Raw genomic sequence first — 16014 nt, forward strand, 5'->3', positions numbered from 1 at the left:
TCGATCCAAATGCCACGAATCATTAATCCACATAACGAAAATACTATGATAAAACTAATTATCCACCAGAATCTATGGTCATAGAGATAAAATTGGAAATTAATTTTGATGAAAATTCAAAATGTATTCGTGGTACCTTTCACTCCAATGAAGTGTTTGAATGGCGAAATATCGAAGACCGTGAATGTTACTCTTTGTGCAAAAGTCCTGGTGAAAATTTCGAAGCACCATGATAATCCGAACAATCACACTTTTCCACATCATTTGAATAAAGTGGATCACCGCGTTCATCTGTAAATTTTCATACGTGTAATTTGCCTATTTAAATGAGCTAAGATGACTTACTAGAACTTGAATTTGACTCTGAATTGTCTTTCGAAATTGATTTAGTCTTTCCATATTGAATATTTTACACATTTTCACACTTGAACACTCAAAAGCCTTTTACACTCTTTCCTAACAGACTTCTCCATTTTATATATTAATACGTCCTTATTTTTGTCATTACATAAATGTGTACGTGCATACATATTTATTCAATTTGATAATATTATAGGATTAAATTTATGCGGTTGGATTATACGAGTAGCACTTTTAAATTGCATTAGATTAATTGATCTTGAAAATGTTCACATATCAAGCGATATCGTTCATTTCTAATTTGTTATTTATGATTTTGTAGTAAAATTGTGGACTATCTCATGACCAATGATAATTTTAAAAGTGGCTTCGACACTAGTTTAGGTTTTACCCTTGGGTGAACTGCCAACATTTCAATTGACATAAATCAAAATGCATTCATAATAAGTACACTTGGGAAAAAAATGTATAGTTGCATGATTTCTATTATTTACATTTCATCAAATTATTGTGGTATGCCTTTGGCCAAAATCTTTGATTTAAAGAGATTAATTTGTTCGAGAAATTTGTTAACATTTAACGTAGATGATTTTTATTTTCAAGATCTAAGCTATTCTTTTAGAATTTCTATTCAAATTTAAATTGAATTTTCTGCGCTTGTTTCATGGGCACTCCATCTGTGTGTTCGCACATGAACAATAGCAAATTTTGCGAGGAAATCCTGCATGCTCCCGAATTTATTAGTGATTTGTATGTATCGCATATTCTATCAGCGTAAAAGAGGCTTAAACGTGTTAATGGTTGATTTCCCTTTGGCGAAAACAGACATTTTTGCGCATGCTTTTTACGGTTCATTCGCAATCCATACACAACCACATTTACACACATATCAAGCAAAATTGCCGTCTGCCTATCCTTTTAGATTCATGTAAACTGCATTTCCATCCATGGATGTATTCATTGCCCGAATTCGTTCCTATGGAACTGGAAAATTGACAACAACGTTGAAAAAGCACATTCACGCACACACCGAAGCCATTCAATACGACAGCAACAACAACAACTGTGTATTCCCTTGCAATAAATTGTGTTATATACACATGCATAGCACTGTATTAGAGGTGTGTTTGGTTGTGCGTGTATGTGCGAAAAACACATTTACAACCATACAACCAGAAAACATTCGAAAACCGTCACCACCGAGACGGAATTTATGTACACATACAGAACATTTTTCCCAACGTTGTTCATAGTTCGATGGAAATTCTTCGCCGAGTGAGCCTCCTGCCACACAACATTCTCTGAATATATCAGAAGAAAATTTATTTAAAATTAAAAAATAATAATAAAATAAAACATTCAATCAATCAATCAACATATCAACCACAAATATTCAAATGGCATTTTGAATTAATTTAATCAATTTAGAGAAAATTTATATATCAACATACATATCATAGCAATTTAAGCATTCAAATCATTCAAATCATATCATAGCGTATAAGTGTATCGAGTTTTAAAATTTCTTGTGATTTAAATCGTAGTTTGTAAAACATAAAACATATCAATACATTGTATAAGAAATCAGTGTGCTTTTCTAGTCAATTATTTGGTGATTGTTATTTTTCATTTTTTCGCTTTCGAAAAATTGTGTTTTTGTTTTGGTTCGAATCAATAAATCGATATTGACTGGCTTGTGAATGAATGCAGCATGGACATTTAATCCACAATTTTTTTTTATTTATTCGTCCAAAAAAATCTCGTGTCCATTCACACAGACCTAAAACAATCATATTTGGCAAATAATAAGATTTGATAAAATCAAAAAAGCAAAAAAAAAATCGTTGTCAATTTAAACGTTTGCAAACAAAATCCGTACGTAAAATCAAGTTGAATTCAACTTTATCAAATAAGGACATCGTAACGCGTCGTAAGTAAACGAACGAACAACAACAATAATACATAACACATATAAACCAGGTTTATTTGTCGCGTTCATGTATTGGTATTGTGTGCCGTGTATTTAAAAAAAACACTCGCTATATCCACACATAACAGTTCTGCATCGTGCGGTGTCATTTCATACGGCTGATTGCTATATAACCATATCATCGTGTGTAAAAGCAGCACGAAAAAGAGGGTGCGGGTTTTCATTGTATGCGCTCCCCCCAATCGTGTGTCTATGTGTATGTGTCTATATGCAATAAGAAACAAGTAACAACATAAAAAGCATAAAATTGATTGCATATCATTCCATCGAATAAGACGTCTACGTACTTTGCTGCACCGTAAGTTTATCAACAAAAAGAAGAAGAAGACATTGGAGACGAGAGAAAGCAAAAATTATAAAAAATAATTCGTTTTTGCCTGAAGGAGTTCACTTTTGCTACGATTTGTTTAACATGATTTTTTAACACATTCGCATTGGTGGAACCGTTCGAGAGTCATTTGCAAAGGCTCGAAAAGGATTCAGACAAAAGACGATTCAATAAACCGACATCACATTCAAAATTAAACAAAAACGAAAACAAAAAGAAACCAGCAACATCGATTAAATGGTGGCATTACACAAAAATCAACGTTAAATTCTAGCCTTAAGAACCTTAAACGTAATTTCAAACAGACAGAGAGAACCAAATAAAATAGAAAATAAAACACATACACTGTAATTACCAAAAAAGTAAAAGCAATAAAAAACACACGTAAAAAGGTGTTCTTAATGTTGTTGTATGAGTGAGTGCGCGTATTTTCAACGTTAATTTTTTTTCAACATTCGTTTCGGTTACACATTTTTTTCAATTCTCGTTCCGTCGAACGGACGATTTATTCGTTATTGTTGTTTTTTTTTTTGTTAATCATCGAATACACGTAGCCGATCGCGTCAGTATTTGAGCGAGTACGGCATTTGACAGGAGGCGGGACAGGTGGATATAATTTCTCTTTGTAAGTAAAATTCACAATCTATTTTATATTCTAGTTTTCTAAATCAAACCAATTGCCCATACAATCAAATTACAGTCGCTAGCATTACAAAGAATGCAAGCGAATTGCAGTCAAATTTCCATTGTATTATTGATCGATATGAATAGTGAATGAAGCAATCGATTCACCTTCGAAACTATATTGCATTTCCATATCAAACAAAAAACCACATCTAGACAAAAGCACAGTGTTGAAATCCATTTCAAAATATCTAACAAATGGATCTTTAATATACGTACAATCGATATAATTATAAAAATCAACGGAAGTCTACAACACGGACTTAAAAAAATGATAATTTTTTTGGGAGAAACACGTTTTAAAGCGGATAGAGAGAGAAAAAAAAGAGAATACATCAAAGTTTCAATCCTCTATAGTTCAATTTGCCACTTTCATGCAAACAGTAGCAAATAAAAAGCGAATATTGAAATTTTAACGACTCCATCGCCATTGCGATGAGCACATAGCCATGTATATTGTATATAGGCATGGCTTTTATGGAATTCAATGAATTATTGATGATGACGTTTTTTTCTTCTTTCATGTTAAATTTATAGACACTGGATATTCCATTAGTTACCGTCATCTTATGCGCAAAACAACGTGCATTTCAACTCGAATACAATTCCATAGAGAAATTACTGTAGTGAATGAGTCCTTTTTTTATGAAAGCATAAATTGTTTGCTGCCACTCATTATAGTTACAATGTTTGCGCAAATACGCATTAAGAAAATTAATATTGTCTTTAGGTTGAGAGAGAGAGAGAAAGAGAGAGAGAGAGAGGAAGAGTGAAAGGATGAAATGACAAATAGAGAGATGGAGTGATAATTGTGTGTATTTCGATATCATATGCGAGAAAAATGAATAAGTGTTTATGTTTAATTGTCATTCTACATATTTATTCAATTACCTTGATGTTGTTTTAGTTTTAAAAGGGCAAACGAATCTATGGAATTAAAGTTTCTAATTCACTGAGTAAACTTTCAAATATGGAATCGACTTCATAGTTTTCCACAAACAAACATTTGCTCACACACACATACATTGTGTATTCGAGTGTAATTGCGTCATTTTGCTAGGTAATTGTTATTCATATGCAGACATTTTCTGTGTTTTGTGGTTAAATTAGATTTTCATTACTGCTGCTGCGACTGTTGTTGTTGTTATTGTCGTCGATAGTGGTGATGATGGTTGGTCGCGCATTGCGTTACAAAAACGCTAATGGATAAATACCAATGTACTGCATTACATTTACGATTTCACAAATATGCCCACTAAAATATGAAGTACGTGCAAAATTAATGGACCTAATGAAGAGCCGAGAACAGTAGAGATATTTTGATCAGATCTCTCATTTGCCACACCAAAAACCACTAATGCATCGATATATTCGGTCTAATTGATTTTCGGCTAATTATTGTGTGTGTCACATTTGTGTCATTAGTTATGGTATCTTCAGTTTGCCATTGGTATATTTATTGACCATTAGTGCAAGAACTGTTTGATTCGATGATGCCATAGCTGACCACCTACACGCTCGAAATCATCATGGGCGCATAACGCATTCCAAATATTTATGGTATATTCCGTTCGATTTCAGGTTTAGCCCATGCAAAACCAATTTCCTCTCTCCTGAATATGAGTTATATCTGCATTATGCACGTTCATCTGCTTGTGCTCTGTGAAACTGGTATTCTTGGACGCCGTATCGAATCGGAAACACTTTTAAAATAAGAAACGGGAACACAAAATAAAAATCGTAAAAATTCTTGGTGTCTTGTTGTAACAGCTGATTGAACAACACGACACACACACACATACATACATTCCTGAGAATGTGTCCATCGACTTGTGCGCGCAGCTAAACACAACAGCGCATATTTCATTGACTCTTCGACGCTGTCGTTTCCCGAGCGCAATACGAAGCAGATGAACGAGGATATAATAACCAATTTGTACAAATTTATCAAGATTTATGGCCACATGCCATTTGAACAGTTGAATAAAAAAAAATACGTCGACAGCAAGTCGAAAATATTGGAATGAAAGTGAATTACTGTTCCCGTAGCAGTACAAGGTAAGGAAAAAAATGCATTTTTTTCCTTATATGACGAAGAAAGTTTTTTATGAATATGTTGACATATGTCAAACGATTTTTTTCAAAGAACTTTTCCGTTCGCTTGTTCTTTGGCCGAATTTGAAAGGCCTATGAAGACCATTGAAATATAAAATGCAATTAAATTCAAACGAAATTTGAATGCCATTTGGGAAATGAGGAACAATAGTGGCGACACAAAAAATAATAATACCGGTATGTTGTCCTTTGACGATAAAAGCCCCTGATCAATTTGTTGATAGGTGATGCGGAACATTCAAGAGTCAAGTATACAATGTATTTGCATTTGATGGTGGAACACGCGAATGTTAAACTTTTGACAAGCACCCTTTTTATACTAGCAGTAATATTCATTTGAACATTACGAACCAAAGCAAACATCGAAAAAATGCCGAAACAAAAGTTGTGCATTTTTAATAAATAGAAATTCTAAATTTCATAAATCAAATGCCGAAAAATTGACTTTACCTTCAAACTAAAGTTGAAAACTTTCGGTTTTAAAACAAAATTCGACAATTTTCTACTCTGTCTGGAAATATTTCCAAAAAAAAGTTGTAATTTGTCCAAATGTTGTGGGAAATCAATCCTTTTCAACGTAGGCTTCCAGTCAATTTTTTATTATTGAAGTTGTTTATGATTTTTCATTGAAATGTGTGCATATAAACTTGAAAATGAAACTATAATCCATAACTGCATAGCGTGACGATGGTGATGAAGATGTTGACAAATTTTGTTTGAAACCTTTTGCTTTGCAAAAAAACACTCTCTTTCGTGTGCATTTTGATTTTCATTTTCGTGTTTTCATTCAATGGCAGCGACAAAACGACGTATTATTCATTATTTTGTTGATTAGTTGTGCGAGTTTTTGTGTCACCATGACAACACAAACACATACACCGCACTGTATTATATAGTTTCGAATAATTCGAATTTCTAAAATAATTGTCTATTATTACCGATATGCACGCACGTTGGAAACAAACAATGAAACTAACATTCGAGTAAAACCATCCAAAATAGAAAAGGCCAAACAAATTTGTTTCGATATCGATCATGAGCTGCTGTGAAATTGTGTATGCTATAATTGGCTTCATTTTCGAGACAAAACAAAAATAATTTGAATGAAATAGAAAAAAGTGGCATGTGTTGATGAGTATCGAATCATCTAATGGACAACATCCGTGGACAACCTTTTACCACGTAATAATTTGTTGTATGACAGGTTATATTTTTAAATTACCATGCATTGGCCATCTTTTTTTCCAGTACATTCTCATTTGATAAGATTTTTATTGAAGTACACGTTTCATTGTTAGAGTAGTATGTACTAACTTTCGGTGTGTGGCGTTTCAATGTATACTTTCAGTTCGGTGCTCGTGTTTTATGAGTGAGTATATGTGTTGTATCAATCAATCTCTGTGGATTCACAAGCTTCACTACCATTCGAACAAAGGGAAAAATATGTAATAATTATTTTCCAACACATTGATAGTTCGAGCGGTTGTCAATGTGTGTATTGTCTATGAACAACCCCGTTTTTTTATATCGGATATGAATTGATTGAGTTGGAACGAACGTTGTCCTGGAAACATTATGTTTGCTTGACTAGTCTTCACACATGAATTGCCTATGTTCGACATGTGCTTATGGGTGTGTGTTGATTTGGTTGCATCGATGTTTATGCTCGCACCTTTATAAACAACCACTTATATTCGAAGATGAATGTGCCAAGCCTGTCTGCCGCATCTTTTATGGGAATTAATTTGGCAAATAACAATATAACCATCTTCTCACGTTTTGTTGATACTATGATGGAAATTTATGTCTATGCGGTAACATTGAACCGGTCGAGAAAGTTCAAATTCGGTTTGCACGATCCCATTGTTAGTTGTTGAATTATTTCCAATCCAATTGAAACACATTCACAAGGCATAACGTAACCTCTAAGCCGGGCCCACCACTCATTTCTATATATTTTGTCCATGATCATTTTCTTCGTCACTTGAACTAATAATTGATAATAGCACATACATGAACCACTAAGCACTATAGTGTTCACACTACCGTAAAAAGTTCAGTAACCAATGCTGAAAATTGTGATTATTATACTTGTTTTATCAACAACAAGAACAACAACAACAACGAAAAAAAAAAACCGAACAAAGTAATTATGAACATTTTACGCATGAAAGTATCTTATAACACTCTGATGCCCGTTCGATAACAACAAATTCATGCACACATAAACGTTATAAGCTTAAGTGTACTTTGTACTCGTTTGCTTCCATCTGTAACATTATTTAATTTGAAAGCGAGCAAAAATTTGCGATACTTGCCACATCGAAGTCAAGGAATTTGTGGAAGAAAATCATGAGGCGATTTACAGTGCAACAAAAACCAATAAATTTTCACGTGGTTTAAAGTTTAGAAGGCGCACACACATACACATTAAAGTATTTTATATTGTATCACAGCCAAAGCTGTTGGTGTGCGGCAAATTCGGTTCTTTTTTATCACATTTTCTAAGTCGAACGTTTCCGTTTCTATGCGCTTTAAATGCAGTTTGTGTGTTAAAGTTTGTGAGGTAAAAAGTTTTATCAGATATTCTCGTGTGTTTTTTTCGCCTGAATCTTTGTTTTGATAACATTTGAAGTCTCCTTTCTGCATTCGAGTCTTCCTCTGCAGTTTTCACTTCTGGTCGAGGTATGTAACGGAAATCTTTTGGATGAGGTTACCGAGAGAAAAAAAATAACGCCAACGAAAAATCAAGTAAATAAATAAACAAAACTCAAGTAATACATGAACACATTTTGTTTAACTTTTTACACTACCATACACAACTGTTCAATGGCTAGAAAGGCCAACAGTTCACAGTGAGCGAAATGGTAGTAGCAAAAACAAGGACAAATGTCCAGACCAAACTAAGCCCTCCGAAAATAAACTTTCAAATCATATAAAAAGTAGTTTTTGGTATTTTATCGCATTTATGGTTATCCGATATGGATTTAAAACGGAAAACTTTTCAGTCGTACACAAAAATGGTCTTTGCAGTTGCCATTCGGACAACATGGCCAACACAGATATTACAACCTCTTACAGTTGAATCATTTAATTACATGTTTATGTATATTTTGTCAGTTTATCCATTTTGAAATCGATATCAACATTTTAATAAAATTGTTTTAATGATTTGCATCCAAGGAATGGAAAAAGGTGGTAAATTAATTGCACAATGAGAAAGTATTGAAATAATAAATTCCCATGAAAATGGCCTGATTACATGTGAAAATCGACAGATGGACAGAGAAAAAAGGTATTTGAATTTACACACAAACACACATACAAATTTCATCGACTGAGTGAATCGGTTGAAATGAATTGTCGATGAATATGTGGTTATTAATTTACAAGCTTTGGTTGCTATGAACAATGCATTCAATTGGAAACACAATGAAAAATTCGATAAATCACGAAGTTTCATCGAATCCACCGATGTATCAAATTTCCCGATAATTATTGATAAAATAGTCCTACTTCATTTAATGAACGCATAAATACCATACAATTTAAAATACTCAACGATCATTTCATATCTATTCAAAAACATAATCGTTAACAATTAAAATACAGGCGCCAAGAAATAAATCCATTTTTTTCGTACACAACAAAATGGTCCTAAAATGTGAGAATAATTTTTGGTGTGTATTTCCGAGTACACCGACATATAGTCAACGAGAGAACTAAAATATAGCCGCGGCTTATGTAAATTGAGTGAAATTCACTGTTTTTCTATGGCTGTGAGCTGTCACTGAAAGAGATAACTATCTGTTTGCAACGAGTATAATGTGCGCGCAACAGTAAGAATTGGAAAAAAAGGTGCCTCATAGACATTAAGACGAAAAATAACAAACATATGGTCATGTCGAGTAAAAAAATAATCAGAAGCAAAAAGAGAGTTAAAGAGTTATACCGACTACACGGTATACACACGGTAAAAAGAGCTCATTCAAATAGTTTGAAATTCCCCGCTTTTCGGTTATTTCCTGTTTTCACTCAACTCATATTGAGCGCTTTTTGTGTATACGCTCTTCCGCAATCCGCAACCACTTAACATCCTGCGTGCACAGGTGGGTTTTAATATCTATTGTTAAACACTTTTACCGTCTGCCGTCCGCCGCTTACAACATTTGTTGTGGCCGTTGTCAGAACGTTTTCATTTGCCGCAATCGCGTCTTCAGAACACACAGTCAACATTTCACTCAATTCATCTGCCGTTTGTTTCACACGAATGAGATTCACCGACATACACACATGAGCCAGCGAGCGTTTCAAACGACGACGCAACGTACGGACTTGAATTCAACTCAAAATGCACATTGGATTCTCAGTTGAATATCAGCAGTTGAGTTAGAAACAACGATATTACGGCACCACCAGTTTTTGCACCATTTGAAACCACTGTCTGATACGAATTTCTATCACTTTTCCAAAAGAGTAGTTCCAATTGATAGTTTTCGACCATTTTCAAATACAATTTCAATTGCAATTGGCTACAAATTTCCATTCGAACAGGAAAACGAAGAAAAACAATTTTCAAAAATTCAACGATTTAAAGAAAAAAAATTAACGATTATTTCAGACCACAACCGAGAATTGAACCGTAACGGTGAAAAAAAAAACATTTAAATTGACAAAAAAAAATTGTTAGAAAAATTGTGCGTAAAAAAAACTTAAATTGAAAAAAAAAACGATATACTGCCGAAAGGAAGAAAGAAACGAGCAAATATTGATATTTAAAAGACATTTTCAAAAGCGATCATTAGATATTCAGGTGTTTCAATCACACTAATCAATTCATATCGTACCGTTTTTATCAAATATACATAAATAATAATCAATTTTCTGCGTGTTTTTGTGAAAATAATTAAATAAAATAAATAAATTTCATTGCACATCTTGATATATAAATAAATTTCGATAGCCCTCCAAACAAACAACATCTACAGAAAAAAAAAATTGGTTACACACATTCTGTGTTTTGTGCGCGAATAGTGAATTAGAATTGTGTGCTTTACGAATTAACATAGCGTTAGAAACGTGCAGCAGAAAACAACTATTGTAATTAATTAAAAGAAAAAAAAATCTGCATCGTGTATATGCTCGAACAGAAGCTCAGAGAAAAATTACATAAATAGAGAGAAAGAGAGCGAAAGAAAGAGAAAAAGACGCGATTCGAAAATTAAATACACGGTTATTATTTTGTTATATTCTCGCTCTTATATTGAATATTATAACAAAGAAGGTGCAAAACATTGCATGACTACAGTACATTTAGTCAATATCGGTGTTGTTCTCGGTGGTCTCTCTTAATTCTCATTGGTGTATATTTGTGTATGTGTATATTCTACAATTTGTGACTATTTGCAATTCTATTGTTCACATTTTGAAAATTAAAATACAATCAGACGAGAGAGGAAAATAAGCGAGTAATTTTGCTGAGAATCAGAAACTGAGAAGAAGCAAGAACCGAACGAGAAAGAAAGAGAAGAAAAAAAGTATAATCAAATAGAATTTTATTCATATTCCTAGCGAATAGTGTAAGTTGTATGAGTAATTTTACGATTTTACATGTTTATTCATAGTTTTTTGCGAATGTGATAAAAACCGAATTGCAAATCAACAACAACTCTTCTATATATTGAAGCAACGAAAATCATTTTTCCTGTTCTGTTTCAATTTGTTTTGCTACTTTAACTTCCCTCTCCTTGCCCGTGTGAGGTGAAACACATAAATTAAACCGAGAAAGAATAAAAAAAAACACCTTTTTTATCAACGTAATTTTGTTGAAGAGTTTCAGTGTTTCTGTTGGCTAATTAAATTGGCGATACAGCGAATAAGTAAAACGTACAGAAAAATAATAAGAAGTATAATAAAATAAGTATAGAGACAATTGTTGTTCGTTAGTGTTAACTAGTGATTTTCTTAAATTTAACGAATTGTGCATTTGGAATTTAAAGCCTGATCAATCGAATTCAATTTGGAGAGTGTTTGACTTTTATCAACGCAAGCACGAGCAAAGGTTTGTGTCTCAACATTTTCAAAAGTATAATCTATCACCCCGAAAGCGTTTCAGTTTATTTGACATAATTTTCTATCGTTTTTATAATCAAAATCGGATAAAAAACGAGATGTTATTTGTGAAGTATGTCGAGAGTCCCATAATTGGCTTAAAGTTCCCAAAACCTTTGTACTCTTCAAATTATAAATAAAAAAAATTGGTTGTGTGTTTATATGTCGTCAAGCCTTTAGAAAAATGAGGAAAAAAAGATCATAAGTTGCGATTAGAGGTTGTTCGAACAGTTCAATTGTTTTACGCAATTTGTGTATACGTTGAAAAATTGTCCTCATTACGTTATATACACATTATGTGTGCATTTTTCTATTTAATCTGTCGATCTCTGTACAATTACCAGTAGAAAATTGAAAGAAACAAAAAATCATGATTGAATGCGATAAAGATCAACGGAAAGAATAAATAACGAGAGTTGAAAATCAGCGGTGCCAACTAAAATTGCGATTGATCAAAAACGTTTGTATTTCTCTTTTTGTATTTAGCCCTTTGGTGCATGAAGCAAAACCGAATACAAGTAATAGGTTTTCTATTTGAGGGAAAAAAAACTAACAAATTTCTATTGTCGAATCATTCGGTCACGCGCACACGCGCACGCCTCTTCGATGCCAAAGAGAAAGAAAAACAACAGAAACATAACAAACTAACTGATCGACACAGTACGACGATTTTTTTTCTACTCTCAAACAACAATAGTTTGATGATATAGCTGGGAAGAAACCGACCAACGTACGAGACGAAACTAGTAATTTCATATTGGTTGCACGAAAGATAGATAAAAATGCACATATCAACAAAAACAATTACGAACACACATACACGCTAAATGTAATACATCTGTTATTCGTTTAAAACCACGAACTTTGTAAAACAGAAGAAATGAAAGAACGAACAGAAAAAGACATAACAGTTTTTCTGTGTGTGTGTGTTTTTTTTTCGCGGTCTTTACGAGAAACGCTAATATACAAAGAGAAACTTTTTTTGTATTTAAACATATGTGTTTGATTATGCCCGTTTGTGTTATTATTATTACTCTCTTCATAAACTTTTCTCTCTTAATTCAATTGCATTGTACGTGGTACAGAATTTATTAATTGTACATTTTGGTTTAATTACAGTTAGCATGTTCAACTAAAAATATTGCTATCGAATGTTTTTCTCTCCGGCATTTGCACAGTTATTGATTCATCTGCTGAGTCTTCATTTAACGGCGTTGAATGATCTGTACTAGTCAGCATTGTTTAAAAAAAACATACACACCGTCGTTTGACTGTATTTGTCTCGAAGAATCAATAAAATAATCAACTTTATCGACTGCTACACACGAGTTCGTTATCATTCGGTCGATTCATGAATTATATTCACAATCACACACTTGCTCACATAGTTGCTAATTTCTCGGCAAACTATATAAATGCCTCAAAGGTCAAAGTTGAAACTATTTGAAATAATTTAAATTGCCTTTCTTCATCACTTCTATTTTCGCATGCCATTACGCTCAACGCTATTGACGATAGCTTATTTCATTTACACAATCATTTCAACGCATAAGATACATTGCATAAATTTCATTCAGTCTCTCGCTCTCTCTCTGTTTCACTGCATGCGCCTAACACAAGAGCACACAAAGAACAAAGAATCCATAAAATGAACGAAGTAACAAGCAGTTGAATTCCATGTTGAGTGCGCGCGTGAATTTGGCGTTGATGTAAGACTATATTTCAATAGTTGAAGTGCACGCAAATGAAAAAAAAAACAATAACAACAAATATCAAAAGGCATAACAGCGAGAATGAAAAACGAGCACAAAGAAAATAAAATAAAAATAAAATTCATAATAATAAATTTACATTTATGTTAAAAAGAAATTAAAACATTTCTCATTCGCGCACAAGCAATAAAAGACATAAACAAAAGAGTTGAAAACTCAAGTAGAAAACTTTCACGAGCATTTTAACAAGAGCATAGACACCACGATCAAACAATGCGCGAAGAGAACACACAACATAGCACACACATCCAGTGGCTTCATACTCACACGCAATCTGTATTTGGGTTCACAAAGCAATGATGCTGTTTTACAAGCGTAACAAACAGTAGCTACTAACGAAAAACAACTATTTGAGAGCGAGTAAAAAAAAATACGAAGGCAAAAAGCCACACACTGCATTTCTTTCAGTCACTGGATGTGTGTGTGTGCTTTGAACAAATGTACCATCATTATATACATGGGTGAATGGTTGTACTCGAAAGAAGAAGAAAAAAAATGCATCTAGAGAAATTCCCTAAATGCAGTGCACGAAGACGAAACGAAGCAAATGCAATTCGCAAAATGCGCGATTTAAAGTGGTCGGATTGCACAAACACACATATACGAAAACTTTTCAAGAAAATATAATCCACTACAGTCAAGTACTTTTCCTTCGCTAGTTTGAGGAATAAGAATGAAAACGGAGAGTAAAAAAACACAGAGAGAAAAAAATACAAGATTAAAATATGTTGTGCTCGATTTTCAAACTCACCGGTGCCGCATTTCGTGGAAAGTAGCATTATTCATGAAAAATTCGACAATTTTTTTTTAAACGGAGCGAGGAAAAAGTTAAAATTTAACATTCGTTTTGACGGTTTTATGCACATATTTAAGTGGTTGAGTGCCAGGATTTAGCGATCAACGAAACGTCGAGCGCAAGAATGAGATAGATGGGAAAAAAGGTTATGCTCATAATCAGTACGAAGACATAATGAACTTGATCCCGTCCCTGCATAATGCCTCAGTCATTTTTCATTGTCGTAATTTGTTCGCGGAAGCGTAACAACACAAAACATTTTTAATGTGTAAAAGGTTTAATTACCGGGCTCTATTCGAATGGCAGAAAAGATCGCCTCGTGTGTTCATTCCATGTTTCATATGTCGCGTAAGTCATTTGAGCGCAAGTCGTCAATACCTTTCTCATATAATTCACGAATAAAGTGTGTTGTTTGTGTGTGGCGTTTTTGTGCGTACGCATGTCGACTGCATGCGTATGACTTTTGGTTTTCTTCTTGAATCATCATTTGATATCTTAGTTCAAACCCACAGAGAGTTCAACAGCTGTTTTCGAGTATCTTTTTCTATGAAAAAAACACAACAACAACAAGAAGAATACATCTTTTATCAGAGCACATGATCAAATTCTCTTTCGTAATAATGTTGCTGCTCAAATCCTCGCAATGATAAAAATGAACTAACAAACCATGTTATGTGTCAAAGCAGAACAAAAGTGCTACAAAAGAGAGATAGAATAAAAAACCCGAGAGAAAAGAACGAATTTTATGTCATGCATTGTTCAGGTATTCAGAATGTTTTTTTTCTTCTTCTCTTAACTCTCTTCCTTTTCACATATACACGCATTTCGTGAGCGCACTTGAGCTGATGTGGTGAATCGAGCGGCTGGTGCGTGTGTATTGTGCCTCATGAAGTACATCAGTGTGGCATTAACTTTATACGATATAAAAATGTGTTTTTATTCGTCTTCTTCATCATCGTGCCACAGCTCATTGTTTTTTATTCTCGCTTACACTTTGCGTTTTGTATGTTTTTTTTTTATTGTAGCTAGCTGAATATATATGAACTTCCTCTTGGTATTTCGTGCATTTTTGTTCTGTATTCCGTATGTAGTTCGTGTGCGTTTGATGGAGAGTCGTTTTATAAATTCGACATGTTATATTATAAGCAGCCCGTATTTTTATTCATTGAATTCATATTTTTTGTATGAAGCTTCATTTGGTCGTGGTTCCTCTTTTTAACGTGTACTCAAATGCTGTTGTTTTATATCTATCTGTTGACTAACAAAAAAAAATGAGGTACCCCACTTGGATGTTTTGAATTCACATTGTACTTCAACTTGTACTTGACGTGCGCAAAAATGACAACTCACACACTCTCATTCCTCTGTTCGTTCGCGCAGTTTGCACAGCACCAAAATCTACTTTTGAAACAAAAAAGAATAAATTGAGCGGCGCATAATAACAAATGTTGATGATGGAAGTGTTAGTATTGCCACTGTCATTACTACACATTCGTTGGTGTTTTTTTCTTCTTCGTCGTCTCTTGTGTGTTACTTTTTGAGTCGCGTACTCATGTGAGGCGGCGAACACCGAATACACTTGTACTTGGACGTATTGAACATTATTCTCATATACAAATATACACAGAGAGATTGTGTTACTTGTAGCAAAGGCTTTTAAGGCAATGGCATTGGGTGGATCAACGCTAATGTTACTTCTATTCAATCATTTTTGCTTTGTGTTTCGTTGTTGCTCATTCCGCTCAACGTTCTCGTCTAAGTCTTGTGTTCAAACGACCGACCGACCGACCGCACGCTTGTGTATCTTTAAATGAACGCTCTAGAATAAAAACAACTTATTGTTTAGTCGCATATCGAA

At 33.7% G+C, this 16014-nt stretch overlaps 1 protein-coding gene across 3 annotated transcripts in view; it reads left to right on the forward strand.

The window, feature by feature from the left end:
* The first annotated feature begins 2096 nt into the window (after positions 1-2096).
* Positions 2097-16014, forward strand: part of LOC116339906 (protein couch potato) — a 172157-nt gene continuing 158239 nt past the window's right edge. For 2 of the 3 annotated variants that reach the window (XM_031766002.1, XM_031766004.1), the window contains exon 1: positions 9861-11538. The gene's annotated coding sequence lies outside the window, so the exon portion shown is untranslated. Of the gene's footprint in view, positions 3304-9860; positions 11539-16014 lie in introns of those variants that run through there. The other variant, XM_031766003.1, reaches the window with a different exon arrangement.

Source organism: Contarinia nasturtii, unplaced genomic scaffold (genome assembly GCF_009176525.2).
Source record: "Contarinia nasturtii isolate CC-2019 unplaced genomic scaffold, AAFC_CNas_1.1 Cnas_scaffold_533, whole genome shotgun sequence".
Taxonomy (NCBI): Eukaryota; Metazoa; Arthropoda; class Insecta; order Diptera; family Cecidomyiidae; genus Contarinia; species Contarinia nasturtii.